We start from the raw sequence: 6,945 nt of genomic DNA on the forward strand, positions 1-6,945 counted from the left end.
GCCGCACTGGAGCTGCACCACCGCCGCCGCCGTCTCGCCCGATCCGCCGGAGGTAGCCGCCGCCGCCTCGGTTTTCGCGAGAAAAACGATCTGTTTTTTTCGAAACCTTAGATCCGTTTTTTAGATCCGGTTCGGTTTATTTTCGGTTTAGTTTATTTTGCGGACGTTCGTCCATACGTTCGTCCGTACGTTCATCCGTACGTTCGTTTGAACGAACAATTTTTGCCGTTTAGCCGCAGACAGCGAACGTTCATTCGTTAGCCTGTTCGTCCGTTTTTCTTTTTCTCGGATTTTTAGTGATTATTTTAGATCGCGATTTCTGATCCGATTTTCGTTCTAGTATAACTTTTCGCTCGTTTATCGGAATTAGGCGATTCAAGCGCCTAGAGTTTCGTCTTGAAACCCTCTTTCCGTTTAACCAACTCAAACAAGTTTTTGCTACTGTAAAATTTGACTTAGGTCCAGATTAGTAAACGAAGCTTGCTTCTTTCGCTGTTTGACTTTCGTTGCTTCGTTTGATTTGAATTTTTTTTGCAAACCGGAGTTTTTAATTTGAACTTTCTAGTTAGTTTCTCTTATTTTAGTTTTACCTGTGCATTAGATGAGTGCTTATTGTATGCTTGTTTGTTTGCGATAGAGTACCCGGAGTGCGCCGCTTGCTACTACGAGTCTCTAGGTTTCACGGATAATCAGCAAGGCATGTAACACTTTGATCATATCCCTTTCATACCCTGTTTTTATGCATCAGATCAATCCTCAAACAATTGCATGAGTAGGATCTGATTAATATCTAGGTTTTGGGAAGTAGATGAGGTAGAACCTATTACCTGTTTTATTATCAAACCTTTGGGAGTTACTTCTACGTTTGCTTATATTGCTATGCTATGCTAGTAGACGTGGATTGGGTGAGTGTATCCATGACAGATGTGAGATTGTTAAACTAATGTTTTACTTAAGGTGGCAACTTAAATTCACATCTGGGTGGATTGAGGCACTTGGGGAACTCAGTGTTGCCTGCATTTTTGGAAATCCCGGGGTACCTTGTGATTCTCCTATGGACCGCCACCCAAGCTGAAAAGGATCATGAGATTATTCATGCTAGAAACTTCCGTGTGCAGCCACAAGCTACTATGGGCTCTAGCATAGTTGAGTATGTTGCGGGACCTCTTTCAGTGGTAGACTAGCAGATGTAGGGGATGTAGGTTGGTACTGTCTACCCAGAGTAAAGAGTTAATGTGTCTGAAAGACTGTGTCTCAATCATCCGTTTCTCAAACACCATGTAGTGCGAGAAATCCAACGGAGGAAATCGAGTCTTGCGGGGAAAAGTGCGCAAACCTCTGCAGAGTGTACAAACTAATCATGGTTAGCCGTGTCCCCGGTTATGGATGTTTTGAGTATCTAGTTTCTTGGATTATCATGTGAATCTCATCATGTTACTTAATTTAATTTGATTGGGTTAATGATGATGCTTAATTGGGATTGAGTTGGAGGAACCTTCTCAATGTTTGACAACCACCATGATAGCTAAATAAAATTTATTCCTTTGTTGTAGGGAAAAATTGGCTTTATGCAAAACTGTAACCATAGAGCTTTCCACCAGCCCTATATGCATGTAGTATAGCATTATTTTTGTTCATTACTCTCTATGTGTTACATTGCCAGCATATTCCATGTGCTGACCCGTTTCGGGCTGCAACGTTCATGTTGCAGACTTTTCATACAACGAGTAAGGTGCGTTAGGTCGCGATCTTATACTCAGTGATGTCGTTGGAGTTGATGGACTCGCGTATCTTCCAAGCCTTCCTATGTTATCTTCATTAGATGGCCTTAAGCCATATTTATTGAAATAAGTTCTCTTTTGAGACATTCGATGTAATAAGTGTGTGATTGCTACTCTGTTATAAATCCTTCAAGTACTGTGCGTGTCAGCATTACCGATCCAGGGATGACACTGATGCATAGAGATCAGACTGTTTGAGGCCTAGTCGCTACAAGTGGTATCAGAGCACACGCTGACTGTAGGACACGGCCACTAAATTAAAAGCCCTTGATCACTACTCTCTCCTCATTTCTGACTCCTCACCTTTTCTACTATTTAGGATGGCAGATGCAAGGAATAAGTTCACGCAACCGAATGAAGATACACCCTTTGGACGCCACTTGAAGGAAGTCACTAGATACCTGAATATCGGAGTACAAAGCTTCACCAGGACCTACAATGCCACTTTACCAGAAGAGGAACGTTGGATGATTCAAGTTTAAGTTCTAGGAATGACGTTCATGCCAGTCACTGAGACCATAGAGTTTTCCTTTGATGCACCAACCTGGAGTCTAGGAAAGAGCATGGCAGCCCACATCACCATGGGACGCATTGGAGAAGTTTACCACAAGGATCTCAAGGATACTATTTACCATATTTGTGGGCGCCAAGATGAGCAATGGGAGATGATCAGCACCAGGAAGGATAGATCAATTGTAGCTTTTATCCAGGAGTTAAACCAGCACATTCGTCGCCAGGAGAACCAGATGTGCGCAGGCATGATAGATCTGAAGAAGGCAATGACCAAGATCACGGAACTAGAGGAAGAAATCAAGTCTACAAGCGATGGATATGAGGAGGAAATGACGACACTCATGGAGAAGAATGTTGATCTGAAGAAGAAGCTAAAAGTATTCATGGGATTCCCCGCGACTGGAGGAGAAGACGATGATTGCACATCCCGGAGAATTACATCATCATCGACGACACTGACTCGTACCCAGACGATAGCGATGATGATTTTGTTGATGAAGCTGGAGCAGATATCATGGAGTTTTCAACCGATCAATTTTTCTAGTCGACCACCATAACAATAGTAGTATTCCCCCATGTATATAGTATAGTCCGAGCACTTTTGTAATGATAGTTAGACCATTGTATGCCCTTGTTTGAATTGATTGAAGGGATATTGATTGCATTTGTCTCATGTGCATAATGGGTAGTGTTTTCCTCTACAGACCTCATTCTATTCTATATTCTCATCTTTACTAAACCCTCAGATGCCTCCGAGGCGTGACAATGTATTTGCTTTTCCACCGGAGCTCACTCAGTTGATCCAGCAGCAGAATGCATTGATGCAGATGCTAGTCCAGAATCAGAATCACGGGAACAACAACAAACCCACCCCCACCACCACCTGTTGATCACTTAGCCCGTTTCTTGAGGCTGAATCCGCCGGTGTTCTCCAGTAGCACCGAGCCGGTAGTCGCAGATGATTGGCTCCGCAAGATGGGAAGGGAGTTGACCATTGCAGGATGCACAGATGCAGAAAAGGTGCGGTTTGCCGCACATCAGCTTGATGGACCCGCAACATCATGGTGGGAGAATTTCACAGCCACTTACCCCATTGACACTGTCACATGGGACCAGTTTCAACAGGCTTTCCGTACTGCCCATGTTTCCGTAGGAGCTATGCCTATGAAGAAGCGCGAGTTTCGAAACTTGCGCCAAGGAGGACGTACTGTTGGCCATTATGTGGATGACTTCAGTAAGCTAGCACGTTATGCCCCAGATGACGTTGCTATGGATGCAGCTAAGCAGGAGAAGTTTCTGCAAGGACTGAATGATGAGCTCACCATGCAGTTGATGGTGGCAACCTTCAAAAACTACCAGGAGTTGGTAGATAGAGCTCTTATGATTGAAGGGAAGCAGCAGCAGTTTGACAGCCGCAAGAGGAAGTATGGACAAGGGAAGTACAATTCTAGAGCTCAGCAGAAGCCTCGTTTTACCCCAAATTCGGGAGGAACTTTTCAGCATACTCATGGAGGAGGGAGTTCGCACAACCATAGTGGCCCCAAGAATGGTAATGGGAATGGAGGAAGCAACTGACAGAATCGTGCCAACCCATCAACACCAACCAAGAGGGATCTAAGCCACATTACCTGTTTCAAATTCCAGAAGACTGGACATTATGCCACTGAATGTCCTGAAGCGAAGAATGGAAATGGCAATGTAAGCTCTGTGAAGAAGCCAAATCCTTTCAGCAAGGGACAGGTGAACCACGGTAGCATGGAGGAGGTTGAAGCCCAGCCAGATGCAGTAATAGGTAAGTTTTTTGTTAAGTCCTTTACTGCAATCATTCTTTTTGATAGTGGTGCATCGCATTCATACATATCAAGGGGATTTGTGGATAAGTATAAACTGCCAACCCAAGCCCTTAGGTCACCCATGTTTGTAACCTCGCCAGGAGCATCATATATGGCTAGTCTATGGTGTGATCTGTTACCATTAAGGATTGGTAACTATGTGTTCCCCTTAGACTTAATAGTATTGGGGTCAGAAGGACTGGATGTGATATTAGGCATGGATTGGTTATCGAAGTATCGAGGGAACATTGAATGCGCCAGTAAGTCAATTTTTCTTACCACCCCAGAAGGAAGAAGGATCAAGTATGTATCCTAGCATGTGCCAAAGAGGACTCAAGTAAATTCCTTATCAGGAGTTGTACAGGAGGAAGTACCTGTGGTGAAGGATTTTCCTGACGTATTTCCAGAAGAGTTGCCAGGCATGCCGCCAGGTAGAGACATTGAGTTTTTGATTGAGCTTTTGCCAGGCACAAGGCCGATATCTAAGAGACCGTACAGGATGCCCGCAAAAGATTTGGAGGAAATTAAGAAGCAGATTAAGGAGTTACTGGATAAAGTCTATATTCGCCCAAGTTCATCACCTTGGGGATCACCAGTACTTCTAGTAGAGAAGAAGGATGGATCATTAAGGATGGTTGTTGATTATCGAGGATTGAATGAAGTGACAATCAAGAACAAGTACCCACTACCGATGATCAACGATTTGTTTGACTAATTGCAAGGAGCTAAGGTATTTTCCAAGATTGATCTGCGATCAGGATACCACCAGTTAAAGATTCAAGAGCAGGATATACCTAAAACAACTTTTACCACAAGGTACGAGCAATATGAGTATACCGTTATGTCATTTGGTCTGACTAACGTACCTGCCTATTTCATGAACATGATGAACAAGGTGTTTATGGAGTTTCTGGATAAGTTTGTCGTGGGTTTCATTGATGATATTCTGGTCTACTCGAAGAATGAAGAGGAGCATAAGGAGACTTTGCATTTGGTACTTGGGAAGCTTAGAGAACATCAATTATATGCCAAATTCAGCAAATGTGAGTTTTGGTTGAAGGAAGTTGGATTCCTCGGACATGTTATATCCGGAGAAGGAATGGCAGTAGACCCCACCAAAGTTGTCACTGTAACAAACTGGGAGGCACCCACGTCAGTTGGAGAAATCCGGAGTTTTCTTGAACTCACAGGATACAACCAGAGGTTCATTGAGAATTTCTCGAAGATTGCGAAGCCCATGACAGAGTTGTTGAAGAAGGACACCAAGTTCAAATGGACTGAGGAATGTGAGGCCAGTTTCCAGGAATTGAAGAAACATTTGGTTACATCACAAGTTTTGATTCTGCCTGATCAGTGCAAGGATTATGAGGTGTATTGCGACGCTTCTCGTCGAGGACTTGGAGTAGTGCTTATGCAGGAGGGAAGAGTTGTTTCGTATGCCTCACGACAGCTTAAGCCCCATGAGTTGAATTATGCTACACACGACTTGGAGTTAGCAGCCGTAGTGCATGCATTGAAGACATGGAGACATTTTCTCATCGGAAACCATTGTGAAGTGTACACGTATCACAAGAGTTTGAAGTACATCTTCATGCAGAAGGAGTTAAATCTCAGGCAAAGGAGATGGTTGGAGCTCATTAAGGATTATGATATGAGATTGCATTATCACCCCGAAAAAGCCAATGTAGTAGCCGATGCATTGAGCCGCAAAAGCAATGTCAACACTCTCATGACCGGAGAGCTACCAAAGGAGCTAGCCGAGGATCTTCATGAACTATGTTTGGAGATAGTTCTGAGAGGTTATGTAGCAGCATTGGAGATTCAGTCTACTTTGATGGATAAGATCAAAGAAGCTCAGAACACATACACGAAGATTACTGAGATAAAAGAGAAGAGGAGCAAAGGAAAAGCTAAAGGATTTCGTGAGGATGAGCATGATACCTTATGGTTTGAGGACCGCGTTTATGTGTCTAATGACCCGGAGATCAGGAAGTTGATTCTGCAAGAGGCCCATGACTCACCGTATTCGATTCACCTAGGAAATACCAAGATCTATTTGGATTTGAAGGACACTTTCTGGTGGACCAGAATGAATAAGGATATTGCGGAGTATGTAGCAGTTTGTGATGTATGCCAGAGAGTGAAGGCAGAGCATTAGAAGCCAGCAGGATTGCTACAACCATTGCCGATACCCGAATGGAAGTGGGATAAGCTAGGCATGGATTTTATCACAAGATTGCCCAGGACTCGTTCAGGCTATGACTCGATATGGGTGGTAGTCGATCGTTTGACGAAGGTAGCTCATTTCATCCTAGTGAAGACCACTTACACCAGTGCTAAGTTGGCGAAGATATACATGACCAGGATCGTATGTTTGCATGGAGTTCCGAGGACCATTGTATCAGATAGAGGAAACCAGTTTACCTCAAAGTTCTGGAATCAGTGGCACGAAACTTTGGGTACCAGGCTAGAGTTCAGTACAGCCTTTCATATGCAAATAGATGGACAGACCGAGAGAGTCAATCAGGTTCTGGAGGGCATGTTGAGAGCTTGTGCGTTAGATTATGGATCAAGTTGGGACGACAATTTGCCATATGCAGACTTCTCTTACAACAACAGTTATCAATCCAGTTTGAAGATGGCCCCTTTTGAAACTTTGTACGGAAGGAGGTGCAAAAAACTGTTCTTGTGGGATGAAGTTGGAGACCGTCAGTTGTTTGGACCAGATTTGATTAAAGAATCTGAAGAGAAGGTTAAGTTGATTCGTGATAGGCTCAAGGTAGCCCAGTCCAGGAAGAAGAGCTATGCAGATTCTAAAC

This window comes from Triticum aestivum, chromosome 5B (assembly GCF_018294505.1).
Source record: "Triticum aestivum cultivar Chinese Spring chromosome 5B, IWGSC CS RefSeq v2.1, whole genome shotgun sequence".
NCBI lineage: Eukaryota > Viridiplantae > Streptophyta > Magnoliopsida > Poales > Poaceae > Triticum > Triticum aestivum.